At 39.3% G+C, this 27,966-nt stretch overlaps 1 protein-coding gene and 1 long non-coding RNA gene across 3 annotated transcripts in view; both read right to left on the bottom strand.

Annotated features, from left to right (window-relative positions):
• ANKFN1 (ankyrin repeat and fibronectin type III domain containing 1) overlaps window positions 1–27,966 on the bottom strand; it is a 298,786-nt gene that overhangs the window by 243,903 nt on the left and 26,917 nt on the right. The window lies entirely within an intron of this gene.
• LOC144286317 (uncharacterized) lies at window positions 4,059–26,984 on the bottom strand. Its single transcript, XR_013354369.1, has 2 exons — window positions 26,855–26,984; window positions 4,059–10,580 (listed from the first exon to the last, which is right to left on the bottom strand). It is a non-coding gene; the product is annotated as an uncharacterized LOC144286317 (long non-coding RNA).

Raw genomic sequence — 27,966 nt, forward strand, 5'->3', positions numbered from 1 at the left:
AAATTGTTAATTATCTCATTTGCTAAGTGTGTATCAGTGCCTGGGTATATGCAGCACACTGTGCCAGCTCTAAGAATACACTGCCCACCATTACAATAATGCCTGCCTGGTAGGGGAGACAACTAGACATTTTGGAGGGGCTGCATGATGATGTAATGCAAAATTACAGAGTGGTCGGCCAGGAGAGGAGGTGGTCTTTGATGATCCAGTCCAGAAAGAGAAATCAGGGAAGTCTAACTGGGGGAGTGTTGGGATAATATCTGAAGAAAAATTCATATTTAATAAAAATAAAAACTGCTAACATCACTGAGTCTTGGTCAGGAATTGTCCTAGGTGTTTCTGATTCATCTGTTACTCCTAACCACCCTAGGAAGGAACTAGTCCCACCTCACTGTAGGGCACAGGCCCTGGACCGGATAAATTGGCTCCCTTGAAGGATTGGCAGACCAACAACACCATTTGCCTTATTTTGCACACTCTTTAGCAAAATCCATTCTTCTACCATGTAGGAGTCCTTAAAGAATCATAGATGGGGTTCTTTTGATAGCAATACCAGATAACTTAAATCACAGAAACCTTGCTTCTGTGCTCCCACCTCAGGGAGATGCAAGGTCCATCTGGGCTCTCTGCACTGAACCACACCCACATAGTGCTAGGCCAGCACCCCTGGGTCACACTACTGATTCAGTAGTCAAGTCCACATGGAAGGGACCTTGTCCAAAGCTCTTGGACCCCCTTGTTAGGAATCTAGATTCCTAGGCTCTGATGATCACTGAAATCTGTCAACTGATGGTCTTGGAGCAACTAATCTCTAGGCCAAAGTGTTCAACCAAGGGATTCAACTTCTTACCCTGGTTCCTGTGGCTGATCCCATCTGGTTATGATTTGTAACCTACAACTGACACTTTACTAAAAAACAGACTATGTAGTAATTTCAGAATATTCTATGCCGATTGAAGAATCTGGTTTGAGTTGCCTGTTATTTAAAGTTTTTACAAGCCAAAAATTACATCAATGCAAGTATAACTTTTTAAATAATATAACATATAGAATTAAATCTCCTATATATCTATTTCTCTCTATAATGCATGATAAAAATAAAATAGTTCCTACATGTCCAAGATTATATAAATTGAGATGAAGTGGCTACCACTTTGTTATTCTGATATTGAGCAAATTCTATTTTATGTTAATTTTTCCTATTTGCTTATTGCTAAGGTAGGAATACCTATTCTCTATTTCACATTCCCAGGAGTGCTGGGAACCAATATTTTTAAAAATTATCTGGGAAGTTCATTTAAGAATGAACAGATACCAGTACCAACATTCTTATAAATATGTTTTCTTGGGCAAAGGAAATAAGAGTAAAATTAAATTATTGGAACTGCATCAAAATAAAAAGCTTTTGCACAACAAAAGAAATCGTCAACAAAATGAAAAGGCAATCTACTGAATGGGAGAAGACACTTGCAAATGAATATCTGATAAGAAGTTCATACCCAAAATATATAAAGAACTTATACAACTTGACACCACAAAAAAACAAATAACCTGATTAAATAATGGGTAGCAGCCCTGAAGAGATATTTTTCCCAAGAAGACATAGAGTTGGCCAACAAACACATGAAACAATGTTCAACACCACTCATCATCAGGGTAATGCAAATCAAAACAAGGAGATATTACCTTACATTTGTCAGAATACCTAGAATCAAGAAGATAAGAAATAGTTATCTATTTCTTATTTGCCAAGTGTTGGCAAGGATGTAGAGAAAAAGGGACCCTCGTGTGCTGTTCTTGGGAATGTAAATTGGTATGGCCATTGTGGAAAACAGTATGGAGGATCCTCAAAAAATGAAAAATAGAAATACCACATGATCATAAAAAGCCCATAATTCAACGATGGGGTATTTACCAAAGAAAACAAAAATACTAGTTCAAAAAGATATATGGACCCTACAGTGTGTATATACAATATATTGTATATTGTATATATTGTATTGTGTATTGTATACATTGTATATTGTATACAATATATTTATAAACATATATACACACATATATCTATATATACACATCTCTATATAGATATGTGTATATATATGTTTATAAATAAATATAGATGTGTATATATATAGATATATATGTATGTGTATATATATATGTGTGTGTGTATATATATACCTATATATACACACACACAATATATTTATAAACATTTTTTAGCCTGAGAAAGAAGGAAATCCTACTACTTGTGATTTGTGACAACATGGACTGAGTAGGACCTTAAGGGCACTACAGTACATGTAATAAGTCAGAGAAAGTATCCATCAGCAGATGAATGGATAGAGAAGTGGCACACACACATACACACACACAGGAATATTACTCAGCCATAAAAAAGATGCAGTCTTGCCATTTGCAACAACATAGATGGACCTAGGGGGTATTATGCTAAGTGAAATAAGTCAGAGAAAAACAAATACCATATGATCTCATTTATATGTGGAATCTAAAAAAGAAAAGAAATGAACAAAATAAAAAACTAGAAAGAGACCCTTAAATACACAGAACATTCTGATGGTTGCTAGAGGGGAGAGGGTTTGGGGGGGACAGACAAAATGGGTGAAGGGGAGCAGGAGGTACAGGCTTCTAGTTACAGAATAAGTAAGTCGTGAGGATAAATGTTACAGCTTGGGGAATGTAGTCAATGATATTGTAATAGTGCAAAAAAAAAAAAGGAATGAACTGATGCAGGTTTTATGTAAGCTTGTATATACCAATTATCAGGTAATAATAATATAAACAGTGGATCTCCTCCTCACTTTGATCAAATGTTCTTTAAAATTTGAGACTATATGCTATAGCATATACATATATATAGCACAGGGATCTGATGCTGAGGTTGAGAGCCTCTGCCCATGGCTGCCACTCTGGAGGTGGAGGCAATGGTATCAGATGGCCATGAGTTAGAGTCTTGGTTCTTCCACTGATTTCCAGTGACATGCAGCCAGTGACTTAATGTTACGTTTCTTAGGCTTATAAAGCACATATACAAACACCAACGTTTGTGTATCTCAATGCTTTTGTCTACAAAATGCAAATAAAGTAGCACCTGCACCTCCTCTGAGATTGGTGTGCTTTTTAGAGGAATATTCATATAATGTACTTGGCAGAGATTTTGCCCATGTTAACTGTTTCACATATGACAGTTATGATTATCTTTATTGAGTCCAAATTGAAAAATTACAGTACCAAGAATTGCACTTTCCATCTGGATTAAAATATTCTGTACTCTTTCCTTAAATGGTTTATAAGATCATGTCACCTCCAACTTTTGTCGGACTTAAAGTGGGCTTCTCTTTAAAACGTCATAGTTGGGATCCCTGGGTGGCTCAGCAGTTAAGCTTCTACCTTCAGCTCAGGGGTGATCTCAGGGTCCCAGGATTGAGTCCCATATCAGGCTCCCCACAGGAAGCCTGCTTCTCCCTCTGCTGTGTCTCTGCCTCTCAGTCTGTGTCTCTCACAAATAAATAAAACTTTTATAAATAAATAAATAAATAAAACATCATAGTTGTTTTTTTATGATTCTTTTTTTTTTAAAAGATTTATTTATTTATTTGAAAGAGAGAGAGTGTGGTGGGGAGCAGTGGAAGAAGAGGGAGAGAGAATCTCAAGCAGACTCCCTACTGAACATGGAGCCTGATGTGGGGCTCGATCTCATGATCCCAAGATCATGACCTGATCCAAAATTAAGAATTGAACACTTAACCAACTAAGCCATCCAAATGCCCCAGTTTTCATGATTCTTTGTAACTTTGCTAACAGCAGTTTTAAAATTTTTTTCCCACTAGTGTTTTAAGAATTTTGTAAACATTTCTGTCTCTCTTATAGTATTGGAATTCCACTGGTTGTGGAATTTTTTTTTTTTTTCTGTTTCTAGTCTTGATTCTGCCTTTGCCAAGACCTCAGCAAACTCTTCCACAGGCTTGCTGTATTTACTTACAAATGGCTTCTGGTGTTTTGATTTTTTTCTAGCTTTTCAACAGTTAAAAAAATTTAGAGAAGCAATTTTTATTTCAGAAAATTTGGAAAATACACAAGATTACTAAAATGAAGTGAAAGAGTTCACAACCTCACATATTTATTATGCAGTACAGAAAGAAGTGAACATCATGCCTGACTCTCCAGCCCCATTTCCCAGAGATAATTACTGTCAGTAGTGTGTAAGGGTATCATTCTAAACTGTTTTTTAGGCTTATGAAAGCATACACACATAAATCTTTATACACACATGTTGTTAAAATGTTTTCAACAAAGCAAAGTCATGCTGTGTAACTCTTTATACTATCCTTTTGGTTCTCTCACTAGTATTTTTGTGGAGATAATATTCCCAATCAGTATACATAGATCTCATTTTTTTAGTGGCTAAATAGGAATCCGTTTATGGACATGCCCTAACTTATTTAACCGATCACATAGTGACAGATGAACACCTAGATTTCTTGTGATTTTTGCAGTGACGATGAGCTTGCAATGAGAAAATATTTTGAACATTGGTTTTTAGGTTCATACTCTGATACCGTAGGGTAGTTCTTAGAACTGTAAGTACTTTATAATAGGGTATATGCAGCTTGATATTAGATGGAAAATCCCAGATTACTTTTCAAGAAGGTTGAACTTATTCACCCTGTACCAACAATAAGATGTATCCATCATACATATCTTTCACTTTGCACTCTTAATTTCTATTTCTTTGAGTTTTTCTTCTCCACGTGGTAATTTTTCCATCTGAGCTTCAAGATACTTAATTCCATTTTCAGCAACGTTTTTGAGTTCCAAGAACTCTTTCTTTTTCTCAGATTGCTCCTTTGTAATAATTTCCCTAGTCTCCCTAGGAATTTACATTACTGTCTTTTAGAGTTCTTATTTCTTCTTTTAAGGACACCTCACAGAGAGCTACCTATTCTGATTATGTTGTTCTTTTCCCCTTCAAATGCTGAGTCACTTTTAATGTTTTGCATATTTTCTCAACCCCACAAGATCTGCTACTTGTCTGCACACCCAGGCCTTCTGACCCATAAGGGAAGAGGGCCCTCAGCACACATGCAGGTAAACTGTGGGGGTCTCCTAAGTAGTAGAGGCTCTGCAAGTGGTAGCAGGTTAAGGAAGAATCTTGGTGAACAGGTGGTAGGTTAGGACCCCTCGGCTGAGCGGTATGGGGAGATCTCTGAGTCCTCAAGATCCTTCTGGCAAATAGAGAATGTAAGAGTTCTCTTCAAGGGGTGCCTGTGTGGCTCAGGTGGTTAGGCATCTGCCTTCAGCTTGGGTCATGATCCCAGGGTCCTGGGATTGAGCCCTGCGGCAAGCTCCCTGCTCAGTGGAGAGCCCACTAGTCCCTCTCCCTCTGACCCCTCACCTTGCTCACACTCTTGCTCTCTCTCTCTCTCTCAAACGATTAAAAAAAAAGAAAAAAGTTTTCTTCAAGTTATGTACAATTGATGTAATCTTTAGTTATGGTCTTCTTGAAAAACAAAACACAAAGCAACAATAATAAATCAAAAAATGACTTCCAAATAATAAAGAAATTTCTATATTGAAGCCAAGTTGACACGTCAGACCAAGTGCACACTTTCATCTTTAGTATAAGGACATTAAGAGACTCATATAAACATGGTACTTGCAGAAAGCATGCCAATAATATTATGAATTATAGTTTGTCTTGCATATGGGCATATTTTGGCAAAATAATTGTATTACATGCACGATTAAAATAATATATGTTAATTATCAATAGCAATAAAGTAGGTGGTCCTGTTTTTAGTTAACAATGTACTTGTTTATCAAATATATACCAGATGATTTAAAATGTATTCTAGGTATTAGATATAAAACACTGATAAAACAAAGTGATTATTTTATCACCAAGCCATTCACAGTCTGTTACATGAAAGACCTATCAGAAAATGACTCTATAATTATAGTGACATGGGGTAACTACTATGATAGACCTAGGCCTGGGGTACAATATGAGCAAAGGAGATTCTTTCTAAGTCAGATTAAGGCAGATTTTTCCAAAGAAGCGTCGAAAGGGGCTTGTGATAAAGTTAAATGTTAATTAAGTTTGGAAAACACTGGGTTAAAGATAATTAAGTATGTCTTTCTGATGTGGTCTTTTTCATGGCCTTTAATAAATATTTATTATAAATTCCAGGTAGTGGCAATGTCCCAACAGTATAGGGGCTAAAGAACCCTTCTTCCAAGCATTCTGAGGGACACACTTGGCTTAGGTGATCCAAGGGAATCTTCCAAGAGGAGGAAGGTTAGAGTTGAGACTCCAAGATGAGCAGGTGTGAGCCAGAGAGGCCAGAAAGGTCACTTTTGGCAGAAGAACAGCCTGTACAAAGGCTCAGAGACAGGGTATGGGCCGTGTAACACTAAGTAGCTCAAAATAGCTAAGCCAAAGAATTTTATATGAAAAAGTGACTTGGGGCAGCCCTGGTGGCGCAGCGGTTTGGCGCAGCCTGCAGCCTGGTGTGTGATCCTGGAGACAAGGGATTGAGTCCTACGTCGGGCTCCCTGCATGGAGCCTGCTTCTCCCTCTGTCTGTGTCTCTGCCTCTCTCTCTGTGTCTATGAATAAATAAATAAAATCTTAAAAAAAAAAAAAAAGAAAAAGTGACTCAAAGTGGGTAGGGAGATAAACAAGAGTCAGCCAGATCATTCCATCCAGGTAAAGGGTAGAACTTTACCCTGAAAGCAAAAGATGTATTTAAAAGTTTGGACACAGGGGAGAAGTATGAATGGATTTGCTTTGCCAAAACCATCACTCTGGTAGCATGATAGCTGTATACTCCAGCGAAGTCAGTCTGGAGAAAGGAAAAAAAAGAGTCAAGGAGTTCTTGAACTAACCCACATGTCAGTGTTGGGAGAAAGATGGATAGATAGACAGGTGGATGGATAAATAGGAAGGAAGGGAGGCAGAGAGGGAGGGAGAAGAGGGGCTTTAAGGAAGCAGTATCTGCAGGACCCGGTGGCCAGTAGGATGTCTGGTGAATAGCAGGTAAGGGTCAGGGGACTTCTGGGGAACTGAGTGGGTGATACAGTCATACAGAGATGGGGAATATCGGAGGAAGAACAGGTTTGGACTGAACCTACTGACTCACCAGGAGGTCGAATTCAGGTGGACCAAGGCCTGAGCCAAAGCTGTCACCAATATTTAGACGTGTTGAAACTGAAAAGCCATTGGCACATGTAACTGTTAAGATCCTAAGAGGTAAATCTATTAGAGATAGAGATGTTAGAAACCCACAGGTCAAGTAATTATTCCTTGGGAAACACAGATCTCATTTAGGAGTTCTATACCTCAAACTCCTCAATTGCAAAAAGATAGGTATGAATTGTTTTTAAACAAAAATATGGTCAAAATTTTTTTAAACCCCAACTGACCAGCTGCTTCTGCCTTCAATAAGGGGGTGAACTTGCTCATATGGTAGAAAAATAAATCTCTATTTCAGGGTTTCTCAACGTTGGTACTATTAACATTTACGGTCATATAATTGTTGTGGTAACTGTCCTGTGCATTACAGCATGTTTGTTTAGCAGTGTCCCTGGTCTCCACCCACTAGATGCTGGCACTTCTTTCCCCTGGTTGTGACAACAGAAACCTCTGCAAACATTGGCACAGGGCCCCACAGGACAGGGCTGCGATCCCTCTCCATCCCTCTGCCTCCCAGGCGAGAAGCACTGTTCTCTGTTCTTCCTTTGATGCAATGTGGCAGAGTTTGGAAGAACTCTTCTAAATCCTTTATGCCCCTGGAGGGCGAAACCCAGGGGAGCCGGTCTTTTGTTCCACAGAATATATTACTGAGTTTGCAAATGCAAAGCTGGCCTAGATCCTGAGTAGATGGTGTAGTAGTTACACTCTGCTATAGAAGAAAGGGAGGAGAACGGAATTCCTAAGTGAAATGAGGGCACCTTGTGAAGCTGCAGGGGGGCTGATTTACAGAAAAGACAACAGTGAGAAATTCCTGCAGGCTAGGAAGACGGAGGACCTTGAGTGACAGGGATGCTTACTACTCAGTCCTAAACTAGTCCCTGTTCTGCAGGGGTGTGAGATTCCTCCACTGTCCCAAAGTCTTCAAGTGGGACCCCAAGCCAGATGTGGCTCTGTGAATGTCCTCCCCCAGAGCATAGCAGATATTTACAGCATTGGCCTTACATCACTGTCCTCACATTGTTACCTCCTACCCTTTCTTCTTATATTTTCCTTTTTTCCCTCCTCTTCTTTCACCACATGCTACAGCAAAATCTTCCACTCTTTGAGGTTAATTTCTTTGACTGGAATTACCAGTGAGCTTAATTTCCATGTAGGATGCTGGATTCCTTAAGTGCAGGCAGCTAGACCAGGCAGGCTGGACTGCATAGAGGTCAGCATAGAGATCCTCTTGCCTGGTATCTCTCTTTACAGAATGGGTAAACTGAGGTCTGGAGGGCTGCAGTATTTTGTTTTTAGGAACAGAGCTAACTTAGATCTTTTGGCTCTTGGTTCTTCTTTTTCCAGCAGAGCACACTGTCTAAGAAGTCATTTCTCTTTGATTAGCTGACACTAGTCTCTAGAAAGGTCCCCGATTTCTGTGCTGGTGACTTCAAGGTAATAAACCTGCCAGAATAAAAAAGCAGAAAACAAGCTATTTCACTCCAAGAATGTCTTAAAATTCCAGTTACACTCAGATCTTTTCTCCATGACATCATTAAAATATTATCTGGCTTGGAATATTTTCTACTTCTAAACATTTCTTCTCAAATTTTGATTTTCTGCCAGCTGACAATACAGACTCATAGAGCCCTTTCATGTCTCATAGGCTACTGTACAACCTCATAATCATATAATGAATTTCTAAGGATTAATTATTCAAATGTCAAAGAGATGATTTCTTGGTGAGGAATGAAATATCTTTCAAACCTGCCGTAGAGAATATGAAAGCTGATCAATGGCCAGTGTTTACATATCTAGTCATCAATTATAATGAAACATTTTCTTTGAAGTCACTTACAAAACATTGTGAAGTCCACACACATAAAATCTAAAAATCACTCTGAAGTTCTTTCTTATAAAAGTGACCTCAATTGATATTGATCTAAATAAAACTCTTCCAACAGGAGAGCCAGGGCTCAAATTCCTGTGAACTGGAGCACGAACCCAAGCAATTTCTTATTCATCTTTTTATCCTATACAGTGTCTAGCAGAATATTTGACACACGGTGGTTCTTCAGTAGTTAGTGGTTAAAGGGATAAACCCCCAGGCTTTCCCCGCCAGGCTTTTCCCTGTCTGACCAAGCAGTCTCTCACACCCACACTGCCTCTGTCTCCCAAACCTGTGCCCAGGACAAGTTCCATTATGTGTGGGGCTCAGTGCCAAAACGAAAAGGTGGGGCTCCTTATTTTAAAATGATTAAGGACTTCGAGACAGTGGTGAGGGGGCACTATGCTAAGCATGAGGCTCTGTGCTACTGTAGCAGGTGCGGGCCCATGGACCTGGTCCAGTCTAAGCCCAACCAGCTTCTTGGCTCTCTGATGCCTCCATACCTGTAATCGTACCTCCCAGGCCAAGTAAAAACCCGCTCTTGAGCTTCTGAGCCTCTTCTATCCTGTCAGACCCCTCTTTCGGGCCTATGCCCTCTACCCTCCCTATCTTATCCCTTTCCTGGAGGTTTCTGGACCCCTATTGTAAGGTGAGAAAACCCACTTCTGTCTTTGCTTTCTCCGTCCATCTGCCCCCGAGTGGAGACTAGGTTTTCCCACCTCCACACTCGCCTTCAATAGGGGCCACTGTTGCTTCTACTTCCAAAGCAAATTTTTTTCTATCTGCCCTTGGGGTCTAGTGGCTCTTCCAGACCATGTGTTATGCTTCTCTTGCTCTATATAACTGCTTACACTCTGCTTTCCCATCCTGCCCTTTACCTTGGCTGCTCCCCATGTCTCATTTCTGTGTAGCCCAGACTCCAACATGGATCCCCAGCTTTCCCTTGCTTCCCACCTTCCTCAGTGTTTGTAAGGTGTTCATGAATGCCCCACCTGGCTCCCTGACCTGAGTTTAATGAATTCCACAAGGCTGCTGATCTTTCCAGGTACTCACTGGCATATCTCAAACTTCATTATTACCTGGAACTACTTTGCTTGTAAGATGTCTGTGCTAATCACAGGATAACTTGAAAAATACAGAACGTAAAAAGGAAAAACAAATAATATCAAAACCAATCAACCAAATAAAAAACAACCACAGTTCTATCATTCAAAGGCATTCCCTGTTAGAATTTTAGAATCCCTCAACACCAGTCTTTTCTATGCATAAAAAATTGCAAGTGTAAGAGTTGTGTTAAGTCTTGTCTACAAAAATAGAGGATGTTGATCTCATCTGGGGTGCCAGATTAGGGCTGTTAGGAAGGTCTATTGAAGTTGAAATCTGGAAGTTGGGATGGAGCTGTTTATTGAGGGGGAGGAAATGGAAGATCACTGTAGGCAGGGCACTGCTTATACAAAGGTCTTGAGGTAGAAAACGGCATGTCTTGTTTGAGGACCTAAAAGAAAGCCACATAAGAACAGGGTGAGATGGATTACCTGGGTTCAAATTCCAAATTATTTACTTCAGCCTCAATTTTTTTTCTCTATAAACCAGAAATCGGGATGCCCGGGTGGCTCAGCAGCTGAGCATCTGCCTTTGGCCCAGAGCGTGATCCTGGAGTCCCTGGATTGAGTCCCACCTCGGGCTCCCTGCAGGGAGCCTGCTTCTCCCTCTGCCTATGTCTCTGCCTCTCTCTCTCTTTCTCTCTCTCTCTGAGTCTCTCATGAATAAATAAATAAAATCTTAAAAAAAAATTAACCAGAAATTGTATTAGCCTTTCCCTAAGATTAAATGTGTTCCTATCTGGAAAATACTTAAAATAGCACCTGACACATAGTAAAGGTTTCTTAAATCAGATGATTAGTCTAGACAGACTAGTCAATGTGGAGAAGGAGAAATGTCTATTCTGACCCTCCATGTTCTCCTAGAGGAGACTTCTATCCCCATATCCATAAGTGACAGATATTGGAGTAAGCACATCTAGTTTCTCTTCACTCTCTTTCTTCTCTGTGAGGGACAGGTTGACTTATTAGACAGCGGGAAGCTAGAAGTCTACAGGCCATGTATACACAGAGTTCTGGGGTCCTCCGTTAACGCTGCAAGGCAGATGTGTGCTCTCTCAGGGCCAGCTATGACTGGACAGGTGAATTACATAAATCTGACACTGGGTGCCAATCTCTTCAGTTCAGTGGAGGATAGTGGGAAGCCATGGTTTGGCTTCTCCAGTAAAGTTTTCTACTTGCCCTATTTTAGATTTATTGGATATTACCCAACTCTCAATGAAGGTGATACTTTGATACTCATTTAGTGAGAAAGAGGAAGCAAAGGGCTAGAATCCTGACCCCTAGCACATTAGTGCACTATCTGGAAACCAAAAGATGAAATACAAACATCTAGAGAGCAAAGGGCTTAGACACGAGACTATAGATCTTGGTACAGCTATTGTGGTAGGCTGTATGAATGGGCAGTGCCAGCCTTTGTTTCTGACTTGTTTTGGTGGCACTGGCTTGCAGTAAATTGCTGCTGAGGCCAATATTGGATGATTTAGACTTTAAGTATCCAAAACTAAACAAATAGAATAAAATAAAATAAAAATAAATCCAGCTAGATTCCATCCAGGGTAGAGAGAATGAGAGCGTGTGCTCTGGCTTTCAGGTTTAGTGCCAGATACTAGGAAGACTGCTCAGGTGAATGAATCCTTTTTATCCTTTTTATCTTGTTTGGAATTGCACAGGCCCAAGGGGGGACCACGGAAAGACTGGTTTCCTGATTTATATAGTTTGTCCACAGCCTCCTACAACTCTCTACCAATGGTCTCAAATTGAATTTTTTTTCCCATAAAGCTTATGTCTTAAACAAGATATGATTTCTTAAATCCATACCTGACTGTGATATGGATTTAAAAGACCTAGGCCCAGATGATGGTTAAAAGTGTATGGCCCCTGGTTCATTTTTCCAGGTATCTGGCTAGAAAGTTTATTCATTTATTTTTAATTTTTTAAAAGATTAAAAAAAATTTATTTATTCATGAAAGACATACAGAGAGAGAGAGAGGCAGAGACACAGGCAGAGAGAGAAGCAGGCTCCATGCAGGGAGCCCAATGGGGGACTCGATCCCAGGACTCCAGAATCACACCCTGGGCCGAAGGGAGGTGTTCAACCACTGAGCAACCCAGGCATCCCTAGAAAGTTATTTAAACTTTTTCTTGAACCATCTGTGTCTGGGATAGATGAGGTGTAAGGAAGAATGGAATTGGGTTAAAGTACAGGCTTTGATCTTGCATTCAGAACACAAGCTGCTGGAAATGAAAGAAAATGAAGGAAGATGCAATGACTGAGTGGAAGGAAAAGACTTATTTCTTTAGGGGAAAATAAGAGATTTTAGAGGCTGGGTTGGACAAATATGAACCTAAAACATTCTAAATGCTCTTAAAATTGGAAGTTAGAAAAGCGGTAGGACTGAAGCTTTAAAAATCCAACAAAAAATTAAAGAAAGAGAACAAAGGAAGACAAATGCCCCAGAAGATATCCAGATGTGGAGGACTATTAGAAGCTGCTTGAATGGAAGGATGGGCGAGCCATGCTAGATGTGGTTACATGCCATCTGTACAGGACTATGAGAGATGACTAGGATCAGCAGGATGGAATCCTGTAGGGATTATTTCAGTATTGCCAAGTTAACACAGTTGTTGAAGTGATGAAGCAAGTACAGTGGATTGCCATTAGAAATAGAGTGCATCAGTCCTTAATGGATGGTTTAGGGAGAAGGAGAGATCCAGCCTTAAGGGAACTGAACCCTGACCTCCAGGGAAACATCTGGCAATGCCTGGAGATATTTTTGATTATCATGATTTGGGGAGGAGGAGCTACCGGCCACTAGACTTCTTACAATACACAGAACAGCCCCCATAGCAAAGAACTACCCTGTCCAAAGCTTCAGTAGAGCTGAGATTGAGAAACTGCCTTAAAGAAAGCCAGGCTGGGCTACAACATTTGAGTCTGGATGGTGTCAGATGTTGGGCCAATGGGAAGAATTATCCAACTTGGAGAACTAGCCACGAACAAGATTTGTTTGAACTATGGATGTTTTGGCAGCTTCTGAAATCACTGACTTCACATCTCTTATTAAGGAGGATCTCAAAGGGCAAAATCTAGAATAATATCATGAAGAAAACAAATTAATGGGGCTGAAAGCGTACAGAAGGAGAATGGAGGGAAGGCGCCGTGCTCCAGCCAAGGGTATTAGTACCACATATGGAAAAGGTAGGAAGCCAAGTTAGGAAGCATATTACTCTTTTTAAAACAGCTGAGTTTGTTTGAAAAGAGTGGAGAAAGAGAAAGGCAAATGAAACATTAGAAGCATTTGCTACTGCAAGAGGCATAAGGTGACAGAGATGAATGTTCTTGTTACCAACGAAGTAGCATAAATCACTCAAAGTCTGGAGGTTTAAAAATTAAGAAAAAGCAAGTTTTGGGGGAAGAGCACATGGTAAAAGATGTGCTTCCCACTTGAGCATGCAAACTGCAGCTGTATCATCAAGTCTTAGGAGAACTATTGAGGATAAGTGCCTACTAAGAGAAATAGGCAAGCAAGAAAGCTGTATCATTCAGAGATAGGTCAGCAGCAGTGGTTCTTAAACCTGGCATGCATTAGAATCACCTGGAGAGCTTGTCAAAACCAGATTTCTGTGTCCCACTCCCAGAAATGCTGATATAACAGATCTGGGTGGAGCTTGAGAATCTTCATTTCTAAGAAGCTCCTAAGTGATGCACCGATGCTGCCACATTTAGATAACCAGTGGTGTACAGAATTCCAGTGTAGGAAGCAAAGACAGCAGACACTGCTTCCTGGGTTCCTGCAAAGAGGGAGAAATACAAAAAGTAGAACAAAACATTGAGGTCCTGGGGAAGGCATTAGCCCTTGTTTAAACACCTTGTTCCATGAGGGAGAAGATGCTGAGTCATTCTAAGGAGCCCACCCAGTATTCAGCAATGGGGAGAAGGGCCAAGTGTGGGGCTCAAACACAGACTGAAAATTAAAAGGACACACACCATAGAAGAGAGACACAAGAAGACCTGGAGATGAGGGCCATCACTGTAATTTGTTGATTTTATGATTATAGGAGTGTCTCAAATGCCGGTCTCTGAGAGAGGAAACAGGGTATATAAGCAGAGTCCTTCTCTTTCCTTGCCTCCAAGGACACAAGAAGCACGGTGTTTGTTACAAAGAATTTCTTCCCATCTCTTGGCACAAAATTTCTATACTCAACTGTTTATGCTCCCAGGTCATGAATGCTAGATGGGCATTCTTACAAAGCTGAAACCAGAAACATTTCCTTTTTCTCCAAACTTTTCTGCAAACCCTTCTCCCTAGATAACACTTAGCATTCTGCTATGATCCACGGCTGATAACCACAATGTGGATCCTGTACTTTGTATCCCATTGCTCTCTGTGCATATTTTCTTTCTGCAGGAAGAGGGACCAAATAATCAGATTCAGGCATCAAGCTCATTCCTAAGCTTCTCTAATTGATGGTTCAATTAAACCAGAATGCATCTGTCTAGTAAGAGACTATCATGTACCATCAACAAAAACACTCCAACTTCATGAAGACTTATAACTGCATCAAGGAAATATTTATGGTATAACAATAAATAAAATATCATATAATATAATAACAGAATTATTATAATATAATAACAGAATTGAATATATAATATCATAATTATATGAACACATGAAAGCAAATAACATACTATTCACTGAGGAAACTAGATGAAACTATATCAGAAAGCATACTGAAACCATTCTTAAGCAGTAGGATTTTTTTTCAAAGTTTTTCTTTTTTTTTCTTTTTTTTCTTTTTAAAGTTTTTCATTATATTCATTTGAGTGTCACATATAACAGTAATAATAAACTTTATCAATTTTAAGTATTTTAATGCCAGTGCTAGCCTTAGAAAGTCACAGAGAACTTTATTTTTTTTCTTAAGATTTATTTATTTGAGAGAGAGCACACACGAACATAAGTGGGGCATGTAGGGGCAGAGGGATAGGGAAAAGGAGACTACCCATTGAGCAGATACCAGATACAGTGCTCGATCCCAGGATCTCGAGACCATGACCTGAACAGAAGGGAGATGCTTAACTGACTGAGCCACCCAGGTGCCCTGGGAACTTTATTTATTTATTTATTTTTTAAGACAAGCGAAGAAGATAAGTAAATAAATTTCAAAATGATAAGGAAGGTGTGAGTGAAGATGTGCTTTGAGGTGGTTGAAAGGCATGTGACTAGAGAAAGGATTTATGGCGAGGTTGGCGGGGAGGAGGAATACTCCTCTAATAGGTTATTCTTGACATTTTAGGACTAGCATATATTTGATATACAGTCATTTAAAAAAAAAAGTCCAAAAGCTGGGGTGATATTGCTAACGGACTGCCGAAGTGTGAAGGAAAGTTTTAACACTGTAGATAATAATGAAAATCAACAAAGTTAGGAATTGCTTTAATGAATTCCACATGGGAAAACAGAATGAATTGGCTATAAAAAAATTAGAAATCTCCCTTTGAAAGGATGGCTACAGTATCACTTTCCATTACAAATGAGGAATATAAACACATTGTCAAAAATACACATTGTCAAAAGAATTTGAACAAAAATATTTTAGCTTTCTGTCAGTTGACTAGAATAAGTTTAGATTTTAATTTAAGCATCAAGGGACATGATCTAATGGTTTATGAGCAGCTTTGCAGAGAGCAGAAGTGATAAAAATTGCAAACAGATGATATGTAAATAAATATTTGCATCAACTGGTATAAATATTTAGAAGTGCTGACAACTCCCAATTATCTTGTTTTAATTGGTTCACATAGAAACAAATTTTTGACAATTGTATTTGGCCAATTAACACTTCAGTAGCTCAGCTAGTCTTTGATCTTAAGAGTGCTTTTGGGGACAAGTCTCTGGGTAATCACCTCTTTGTATGTTGGAGAAATAAACTCTTCACTCAGTCATGAAAATACAGTGGTCTGTGAGCCTCCTTCTGCAGCCAAAAACATCTTTGTCCAAGAGAATGGAGCCAGAAAGGGTGTAATATTAAATGTCAAAACTAGTGGTGTTGGGATTGTGAGTAGGAAGGCAAGAGAGGGACAAAACTCACAGGAGGTATTAGACAGGGGCTTTGAAACGTCTATGTCATGACAGTGGTTTCCAAAAAGTTATGGATGATCATAAACAGTGCCTGGTTTTCTGAGAGGGATAACTTAGGTATCATTTCAGAGGAGAAATCAGGCATAGGCTGAAAGCTCATCCATTTCTTGCTCCCCTCCCTCCCAATTTATATCTCATATCTTATATCTTTGCAAGTTATATACTTCCACTTAAAAAAATAGATATACCTGGATAGATTGTGTCTGTCTTATATTCTAAACCAATATATTTAACTTTATTATTTATTTTACCCAATAGCTTTTGTTGTGTCCCACAGTACTCATTCATACACTTTGCCAAGTATTTCTAACTCTCCACCTTCTAAGCACTTTGAGAATTGGCTTTCTTGGCTCCTTTGTGAATGAATGAGGTCATATGACTAGTACTAATTTCAGCAGTTTTATCCCTGTGAGACCAATCCCCTCGATTAAATTCCCTGTGTTAAAAATCCTAGACTGGTTTTTCCCTACTCTTGGCTGGTACGAATAAAACATTAAGTCACAACTACCAGAGATGAATAGAGAATTAGATATTCTGGTTAGCTAAATTTTTGTTTTTCACAAATAACTTTTGACTAACCAAAGCACTCATTAACTCTTAATGCTTGGGGCACATCTTTGTAAAAGGTATGAATAATTTTTCCTAGCTCATTTGTAAGTTAATCAACAAATATTTATTAAAGGTATATTACATGTCAGACACTGTGCCGACTTTTCATGGAGTTTACAGTTTGCTAGGGAGGGCAGACACTGATCACATAAGTACACAAACAAGCTATGGAGAGGATATGGAACCTTATGCCAGCTTATGGTAGGATGTTTTCTTCAAAGACCAGGAAGCAGAGCTTTGAAGGATGAGCATGTGTTGACTACAAAAAGAAGAGGACAGTTTTCTAGGCAAAGGAACAACATATGTAAAGGCCTTATGGTAGAGGGGATGTGGGTTTGAGGAGCAGAGAAAGTGCTGAAAGGGATGCAGGACATGGTAGATTTCATTGAGGACTATATACTTTAAGAGCAATGGAGAGTCAAGTTATTGAAGGCATTTAGGCAACAGTAGTGGTGGAAAGGCTGTAATGAGTGTGACACGACCTGGGTACATTTAGGAAAGGTCATTCTGGAGGACGCAGAGAAGTTAATTTATGGGATCCCACAGTGGATAAACAGACCCATTATCAGGTGATTGCAGCAGCCCCTCCCACAGACTGGGGGCTACGCTGGAGAGACACAAGGGGAAGGACAGCATATACAACAGAAGTTAATCTTTTTGCAATGCATCAGAATCTTCTTATGATCTCAGATCACCATTATAACTATCCTCACTAGATAAGAGTATAACTATAGAAAATTGGGATGCCTTCAGACTTGTAGTATTCCTTCTTTTCATCAAAGAATATAGAAATCAACCATTGGTTACTTTCTATATTACTATCCATATATATGTATACTTATTCATTCTCAGGTACTTGGATACTATACTATAGTAACATATACATACATTAGAGCAGGATGGTATGCTGGCCTCCAAGTCTCTCCAACCCAATGGGATCCAGTAATAGAGTTGCTCACAAGACTACTCAGAAGGGCAAGAGGAGTTGAACTGAAGATACTGGACCAGCTATGTCTTCAACCAGAAGAGTTGAACCTCAATATCTAATACAACCTTTACTTGCATCAGATATTGGAGTTCTGTGTATTATTTCATTTTTAAGTGACTTCACCACTAAATAAATAATCTGATAGTCATTTCTATTCTTTTATTCTTAGAATAGAGAAACTGAGGCCCAGGAAAGTGAAGTGACTTGCCTGTGGTCAAATAGTCAATTTGTGGTAGGGTCATAATTAGATCCAGAATCTCCTGACTCTATGCCAGTGCTCATAGCTCTTTCTGATATCAAAAGGAAAGTGATATATTTACTTATCTTCTGGATTAAAAAAATTCCAGGGGAACCTGGGGGGCTGAGTCAGCTGAGCATCCAACTCTTGATATCAGCTCAGGTCATGATCTCAGGGTCAGGAGATCCAGCCCCTCATCAGGCTCTGCACTAGGCATGGAGCCTCCTTAGGATTCTTTCTTCCTAGCCCTCTTTCCCTCAACCCCTGCTTGCACTCATACACACTTTCTCTTTCTCTCACTCTCTCTCTCACAAAAAAAAAAAAAAAAAATTCAGTTCTGGAAATACGGAAAAGTGGCTGTACTTTTTTCTCTTCCTTGGATTCTTTGACACTGAGTAAAACCTCACACCTGTTTGTTCCTCTAAAATTAAAACTTTTTACACTCCACATGTTCCAGTAAGCTCACTAAATGTTTGATGATCTGCTAATCATCATTCATACATTTTTAAAACTCATTTAACAAACATACATTAAATGCTAGGATATGTGAGCTACTACTAGGTTCTAGGGATATGAAGTACCACGTGAGCATATCGTTATAGTAGGATATTAAAGAAATGATCATAGACACCTACACATATGAGCCCAGAGCCATGGGATCACAGAGGTGAACTTGGCTTAATTGGCTGAGCAACTGAAACTGGCACTAGGGTTTCCATATTTACCAAATAAAAACACAGGACTTCCAGTTAAATCTGAATTTCAGATAAATAACAAGTAATTTTCTTACTATAAGTTATCCCATATATTGCATGGGATGTGCTTACACTAAAACTGTATTTGTTGTTTATCTAAAATTCAAATTTAACTGAGTGTCTGTGTTTTATTTGGCTATCTTAGGTAGAGCAGCTGAGCTGACTAGTAGATGAAGTTCCATGGGGTCAGCATGGGAAAGTTACCAAGACATCAAGGGATGTTGAAATTCACTAAGGAGAGTCAAATGAAAATGCCAGAAAAAGTGAGGATATCTGAGGGTAAAGGTGGGGAGAGAGTGCACCAAAGTTGGGGGATCAAAGTTGAGTTTGTGATTTCACATTGTTCTGGAAGATCAAGCCAATGTAATGAGAACCAGAACAGAAGTGAGGTGTATGACCTTTGCCTATTGGAAAAAAAATATCGCTATTTTCAGAAAATATCCTCTTAAGAAACCCATGAGAATCAGCCAAAAAAATACTGGAATAGAGGGGAGTTCAGTAAGGTCATTAAGTATGAAATAAACATTAGAAAGTCAGTAGTTTTCTTTTGTAACAGAAATAACCAGTTAGAAAATATAATGGGAAAAGATTGCATCTGGAAAACCCTCAAAAATATAAAGCAACTGTGAATAAACTACAAAACCATGAAAGGTGTTGGGTTTACATGAAAAACAAATTTAACACTATCAGAGACATAAAAGGAGATTAAAGTCTGAGGAATCATGCCATATTTCTACACGAAAAGACCAAATATTGGAACAATGTAAATTTTCTCAAAGTTTATTTTTAGTGAAATTATAACTAAGATCTCTGCAGGATATATACATAATCATCAAAAATGATTTTAACATTTACTTGGAAGAAAAAACTAATAAAAGCAGCTAGAAAAAATTTAAGAGAAGGTATTAATGAAGGGGATTGCTAAATCTACCTGACATTAAAACACTGCAAAAACTACTTTCCTTCCATCAGAATTGTGTTTGGGAAGAAAGAAACAGAGAAGACAACAGAGTAGAGCTGAGAGCCCAGAAAAGATACCCCAGTGTCTAAAACACTTATTTACACACCATGAGAGAAAACACAGATTAGAAAAAAGAAGGATTGATATAGACAGGGTGCTAGAGAGTTGGATATCTATTTGGCAAAAAACTTTTTTTTTTTCATATCATAGGAAAAACTAATTGCAAGATGCACTAAACAGTTGGATGTGAAAATTCAACCAAACAGAAGAAAATAAGGGCAAATATTTATCTGTTCTTGGGGCTTAAATTATTTTCCATGTGGTTTAAGGGACAGTGAATACTACGTAAATCCAGCCAATCAGGAGACTTCACGGTTTTTTTAAATGTAGATTTGTCCTTTGCAGAGTGTGTGCTGATTGCAGAGAAAAGGGGTACCTGAAAGCAAATTAGAAAACCACTGGAGTAATCTGGACCAGAGACTTCAGGACTCAAGGTTGGCAGTAGGGAAAGAGACCAGAAGGATATGGAAATGAAAAGTAGCCTGCCCTGGTGTACTATACATCTAGACACAAAGGACTATGCTGGGGATATGTCAGATGGTCCATAAAGGGGCAGTTTTTAAAGTAAAACCTATTTTTATTATTCCCACATACAAGACCTCCCCACAATTCAGGTCTTTTAAACTCCCTGCCTAGCATAATCAAATTCAGTGTTTCCCACTTTCTATGTTTTCTTTTCTCAGTCTCTGGAAATATGATATAACTACGTTTCACTGTAATCGATAAAATATTGTACAGTGTGTGTGGAATCAGATATGTCTGTGTTTTTATAAATGCACATTAGAGAGGGACAGGAATGGGACAGAACAAGGCAGACTTGTTCATGCTTTTTAATATAGATATGCTGTACGAAACAGCATGATCTGTCATAAAATGAAAGCTAATATTTGAAAATGAGATTGCAGTCTCTCCATGTTTAAATGGTTTTCCTGGGAGACAAATCTTCTTTCATTTGAACAAACACACACAAGTGTTTTTTATGGAGTACTAGGAAATACCCAGCAGTAAAGTTGGGTGGGAGAAGTATGAATTGCTGGCCGGCAACTTGCATAACTTCCACCAATACAATTCTAATCAAGCCACACTTTGACCTGCTCCCAAAATAATGTCCAGCTGTCAGGTGAGAAAGAGAAATTTGTATGACACAATGTTCATGGCCCTGCTGATTAACCACAACTTTTTCTCTAAATATTTAATATTCTACTAGGCACCAGAATAGCTCTTGGTGGCTCAAAAAGAAAACAGGCATCAGGGATCTCCACCTCAGGGTTGAAAGGCACTTGATCCAGTCTGACTGGATCTGATTTTGATTAAACCTTAAGATCCCACACTTCACTCCCTAGTGCAATTCCTTGAGTGGATATAGAGAGGAAATAATCATTTCTTGCATTTACATGCTCTCCAAATGGAGTCATAATTACAAATTTTGAATTCCCTACTCAATACCATAGACTTTCTGTTAAGTATCCACTTTTATTTTAATAAGAGGTAGTGTTAAAATAGTGAAGGTGGAACTAATTAAAATCTAATATGATATATCTACATACTATTGGTAGGTAATGTTCATGCATTTGTTTCTTCTCTTCATTTTAGTAAGATATGCATGGAAAGATCCATAGGAATGGAGACATATGCCCCATTACTGAATGGGAGGTGATCAAGCTACAGGCACTCACAAAGCAAAGAGAATAGTATGCTGAGTGGGTCACTCTCTCTGAGTCTGGCTCTGCCACAGACCCTATAGTCTACTTCAGAAGAAAGAAATTGGCTCAGAATTATCCTTTTTTGCTTTGAGCGCAGAAGCATCTGCTTCCTCTTGGTCCTGGGTTTTCATACAGAACTAGTTGATTAAGTAAAGACTGGGTGTTTGACAAGAGACAAGCATCATAGATAATGGCACAGCAAAAGTGAGGGACCTGGAGATGAAATCTAGGAAAGGGGAGGTTGGAGGGGGCGGTCAGGGAGGAGCTGAGTTTCTCCTCTGGTACCTTGACTATGTGCAATAAAATTCTCTAAAACAACTCATCCCACAAAGGCTTATCAAGCGCTGACCTCCAGGAGCTAGGTAGATCCTTGAATACACAGAGATAAACTAGACACAGCCTTCAAAAAGCACAGAGGCCAAAGAAAGAGAAGCATGCGATTTCCAGATTACAAATCAATGCTGTGTTCCAAGCACCCAGAAGCACGGGAGAGGGCATTCAACTTCCCAGGAGAGCCGAGGAAGATACCAATCTAGGGGGCAGAGTTTGGAGGCCAAGGGAATATTAGCACCCTCAGGGTGAGCTGTCAATACGTGCTGATGAAATATTCTTTCCTGTACAAAAGGAGAGGCTAAGTGATGCAGTTTATGCAACTTCTCCTCAGCTTCCAAGCTGCTGTCTGTCTCTTCCCTCTTTCTCATTGTGAAATGTCTTCCACTGTCTGCATGATGCTTGTTCACAGAGGACAAAGGTGGACAGTGGGGAAGAGGGGGAAGGACGACTAGTTTATACTGCTGAGCTTTATCATTCTATTTATGAATGACAGAATGATATCTATAAGATACAGATCCAGTCTCAAATGTTGTTAGCCCCAGCTGTGGTAGGCTGAGTAATGGCTTCCCAAACATGTCCAGGCTCTAATCCCTGGAACCTGTGAATGTATTCCCATACATGGTAAAAGGGACTCTGCAGATGGGATTAACTTAAGGAGCTTGAGATGGCTTGATTATGCTGTATTGTGCAAGTGGGTCCTATGTGATCATAAGGGTCCTTGTCAGAGGGACGCAGGAAGGTACGGTAGGAGATGTGATAATGGGATGAGGAAGAGGCCACAAGCCTCATGCTGGTACCTCTAGAAGCTGAAAAAGATAAGCCCCCAGAAGGAATGCAGCCCTGCCTGACACCTTGAGTTTAGACTTATGACCTTCAGAACTATAACAGAATAAACGTGTGCTGTTTTAAATCACTAAGTCTGTGGTATTATGTGACAGCCATAATACGAAACTAATACACCAGGCTCCTCATGAATATGGACAGAAAAGTGGCCTCAAAGCCAGTAGGTTCTTGGGAAGTTTCAACAGATAGAAAAATTTACGTTGGTTTCATGTGATGTTTAATGACACACTCTGGAAGTAGAAGGTCATGCTGTGCATGTGTGTCTTAAGGGGACACACAGCTGGCCTATGTCAGAACTGGGTTGTATGAAACCTTAGTTCCATGCTTTTCTCCTGCTGTAGACTATTTCTTCATGGTCTAGGGAGACAGATGATATGCCCATCTCCTGTGTCAATTATTTTTCTTCTACAGAAAGTAACCTCATAGATCTTTGCTCAGATTCATAGCTCTGCCTGAGAGTGGACAAAGTAGAATGCTCCAGAGCCACAACACTGTTGGAAGTGTTGACTGATTCCTAGTAGCTCCATGATTTGGACAAACCACTTAACCTCTCCTGAACTGTAAAATGGTATAATCACACAGATCATTCCTGACTCACTGGGCCATTGAGGATCAAGCGTGATAATACATGTGAAAGAGCTTTATAAATTCTATAATGCTATTCAGATGTGAAGAATTATTATTTTTATGTGCTCAAAAGGGCTGGCACAGCCCCTCTCCCAGGTGACTAAAAAGCATATGTGATTTTATTTGCTCCAATAATTTTATTCTTATTAGTACTTGTTCAGTATACTACATGGGTATACACAATGCACAAAGCATTTATTCTTCTTCTGGCTGCAATAACTACGCCCCTCTCCCTCCAAATTTACCCTTGTAAAAACAAATAAGACTCATAAAACAAAACAAAAGCAAAAAAGGGGCATGGCGGGTGGCATCATTCATGAGAACTGTGTGTCATTGAAAGCACTCACCTGTCACTTTGCAAATGAGCTGCTTTTGATAGTGGACAGTTCATTCTTTTAACTAAGCGACTCCCTAAAAACATGGATCTATTGCTCTTTCTTCTCTCTCTCTCTCTCTCTCTCTTTTCACTTTAATTTTTAACTTGGTTTCCTAACCTTCCACTTCAAGAGGTAAATACAATTCTGGCAGAGTCCCGGTCTAATTTAGTTTATTAGGGCTTTTACTACAAGTTTTTAAGCACTCGCTGATTTTCAAAAACATATTAAAATGGCCATGGCCAATCTTGTAGATTGGTACAAGTCCACATTTCCCAAACGACTTAATAGTCTGCAACTGTGCCAGACAGAGAATGATTTCACCATTCTCTTTCCCACAACCTAAAGGCTGGATATTGTTTTTTAACTCTGCGGTGAGAAGAAGCAGTTTGCTTTGCCACACTGGTCTCCTCCCTAGAACTCCCTCCTATAAGTTTTATAGGCTTCACTGTCCTGGAGGGCACATTAAGTCCCCAAAGAAGTTTTTTGTAGGGCATTTCTGGGACTACCAGCCCTGCCCTGGCCTGTTCTTGGAAGGTAGAAGTCCTAGGAATTTTTCCAAAGTTTGGTATTTTAGGCAGGGGGATCAGAAAGGTCATGGAGACCTTGTCCTATGGAAAGGTAATTAAAATTGGCATTTATGTCTCCAATTTCTTCCGTCTTTGTCTTTCTCTATATCTTTTCCAATTCTAAAGACAAATTCAGCAAACATTTACGTAAAACAAATAAATGAATGGATAAATATTTGAGTACCTTCTATTGCCAGGCTCTGTGCTGAACACTGCATTATGGAGGCAAATTTATAATCTAATGGTGGGGGAAATGACATCAATATACATGTGCCATGCAGCCCTCTGGGGTGACAATTGGGTTTAGAATTTTGGCCAGGTGCCAAGGAGACATAGTTAGCAACATGGTCAGAAATTGAGGAAAACAATGATGGTAGATTCCTCACTAGAGTGAAACTCTACAAACACTGTGCCTGAGATTCATGTTGCATTTCTGACTCACAGGTTGTTATTTTATTTCCATCTGTTAAGCTTCTGCATAGTCCAGAGAGCTAATGTTTGTCTGATGGTCTATGAAAGGCATCAAAGCACCTTGATATTCTTAACAGCTGGAGTGAGGTTCTAGTTTGAGTTCTGCTGCAAGTAGTGAACTCACTTGGGATCAGTCACTTCATTGCTAACCTAAACCAAACAACACAGGATCTGTCAATCTCTCAGGACTGATCAATCTAAGGATCTACGGATCAAATGAGATCATGAGAACAATGAGTTATATGAAAATGTGTATGAAAGTATCTAAAATGCCACTGAAGTATAGAGGATTATGAAAAATCTAATGAAGTAGTTTCAAATAGCTAAATCAAATTTACTGTTACGTTCTTTCCATGTAGTATATATGAATGCATATAACTATAGACATGCATACCTATGACACACACACACACATATATATATATAATATGTGTTTGTTGAAGCTAAGAAGAGAAAGAAAACCATGGGAAAGGAACAGGCAATGGTCCAAGCACTGGAAGTTCACTTTGCCTAGTGTGTGGCTGAAATAGATGGTTAGGAATTCATTATCAGAAGGCTGGCTGCCTGAGCTACCACTTATGGCTGTGTCATCCTGGGTAAGTCACTGCACCCATCTCAATTTCATCATCTGGGAAATATATAATTGGGTGGCCTCATTAGGTTTTTACAAAGATGAGATCACATAATATGTATATTTTGTAAAAAGTCTGGCACACAGTAAGTGCTCAGTAACTCCTGGCTAGTATTATTACTATGAAATTTTACTTTTTTAACATAAAACTTTGGGGGAAAAATTCTCCAATTTCAGAGACCAGGATACAAAAAAAGATACTATAAAGATGGGTAGTATGGTTCTAAAACCTTCCAGATAAAAAGACATTTACGTAGAAAAGATGAAAATTCCTTGCTGTGTTATGCTAGAGATGCTATCGACATTATACAGAATTAGCATTGTTTTTCTAATAATATAAAAAAGCGTCACTCATTCCCTAGACTAAAATAGCCAACCAGGCAATGGGAAAAGGCATATATTATGTTAGCAAATTGGAATAGAAACTCCTTTGAAAGCTGCTCAATAAAGAGCCCTTAATGTACTATATATAATGTAGGGCAACATATTTTGTAGTTAATGAACCCAGAAGCTAAAGCCAATGGTGTTGCTTAAAATCAGTGCTCGTTCCTTGATGCTACAAGGTAAATTAGCATCAAGTCCTCTGTCGTGAAACTTTCAATAAAGAACCGATTATATAAGGCATTAAGCCTTTCTCTAATTACAGCTATAAATATAGATAATCAAGTCGTTTTGAGTACTAAAATCAATTTCACTGTTTATGCTCTTGCCATGCTATATATTTAGCTGTTGACTTTTAACTTGAAGACATAAGCAGCTGGTGAAAAATATCCTTAGAATACTAATTATGTTGTCATGGGGGATACCGATAAATGTTGCCTGTAGGAGAGTTAATAAGGATTGAAAACAGTATAATTGTTTTACCAACGAAAACACCAAATATGAGGAGAACCTATGATTTCATTTCATAAATTAGATGCTAACTACTTTTCTCTGGCTATTTTCAAAAGTCTCATCTCTGTAGTAAAGTTCTCTTTAAGTACTTAGTTGCAGGTGTAGGTCTGGGTCTGAGATCAAGCTTTTGACCCTGAATCATGGGATCTGCACATTTGGGTGATGTGAAAGATATGAGTGGGGTTACAGAGGAGACTCTGATTCCTCTTTACCCACTTGAAAGCACGGAGAGGACCACAGGCAAGCTCCCTCACCTACTCGCAGGCAGTACACAGAATGGCAGTTGCTGAAGTCAGCTCTGTCTGTTCTCAGATGGTCGGAGGTGGGGAGTGACTGCCCTCTACAAAAATGTTATCCAGAAAACTATTAGAGGGACTATCCTTCTTGGGGAAGATCAATTAAGAGTTGGAAAGACCAAAAGAATTTCCACCGACACTCCATGTATGAGAAAAATAGAGGACTACCTGTTAATCACTTCTTCCTCTGTGGATCTATGGTTCTTTATTTTTTCATTCACACACAACTATTCGGTCACACAAAAATATTTATTGAACACCTTCTCTGGTCAGGTATCATGCCACGGGCTGAGCTCAGTCTACTGGCTTTCATATGTTGGAGTACACAAGGAATGCTTCTTTTTTTTTTTTTTTTTTTTTTTTTTATTGGTGTTCAATTTACTAACATACAGAATAACACCCAGTGCCCGTCACCCATTCACTCCCACCCCCCGCCCTCCTCCCCTTCTACCACCCCTAGTTCGTTTCCCAGAGTTAGCAGTCTTTACGTTCTGTCTCCCTTTCTTGAATTGAAATCAGGTGAAAGGAAGTTGCTTTCATCTCCAGATCTGCAGGAAGGAGGAAGGAATGTTTTATTCTGCTAAGTCTGTCTCTACTAAGCCCTGAGCTCTGAACTGGGTACCTTACAAACATGATTTCATTTTTTTTCTCCCCTCAGAGACTCCTTGTGTAGGTAGGTAACTCAATTTTGAGATTTAGAGTGGCAAAGTGACTTGCCAAAGATCGCACAGCTTGTGTGAAACAGAACAGATCGGAGTCTCAGATGGCCTTTCGTCTTAAGAGTCAGCCTCCAGGTCTCTGTGTTTTCCCAGGCTGGTCTAGTGGCAGAAAAACCCAAAGCCCGTTCTATTATCCCAATAAATGGCTCTTGCCCCAATTTTTGCTTTTTTCTTGGCAATTTGGAAAATGTATTCTCTTCATAAAGTTGTCAGGACCACTGAAAATGCAGCATTTCACATAGGCCAGGGACTCCTCATTCAGCACCCAGGGAACAAGGGTGACCTGGCATATGTCTGGCCTGTTGCTTCTGGGTAAGGAAACACTGGGGGTTTGCTTTCCATTCCCCTATACTACTAAGAGCTAAAGTGTTAACAGAGAAATCTCTCCATTTCAGCTTCTCATTTCCATAGCTTAGAGTTTCCTAAACTATGTTTGAAGGGACACTTGTTTTATGACCGAGAAACATAATTCAAACAGGTTTGGGTATGTTATACTACTGTGATGATTCAGGATGCTCATCAGCATATAAAAGATTCTGAGAAGTTCTGCAGCAAGCAAAC

Source organism: Canis aureus, chromosome 16, assembly GCF_053574225.1.
Source record: "Canis aureus isolate CA01 chromosome 16, VMU_Caureus_v.1.0, whole genome shotgun sequence".
NCBI classification, from domain to species: Eukaryota; Metazoa; Chordata; class Mammalia; order Carnivora; family Canidae; genus Canis; species Canis aureus.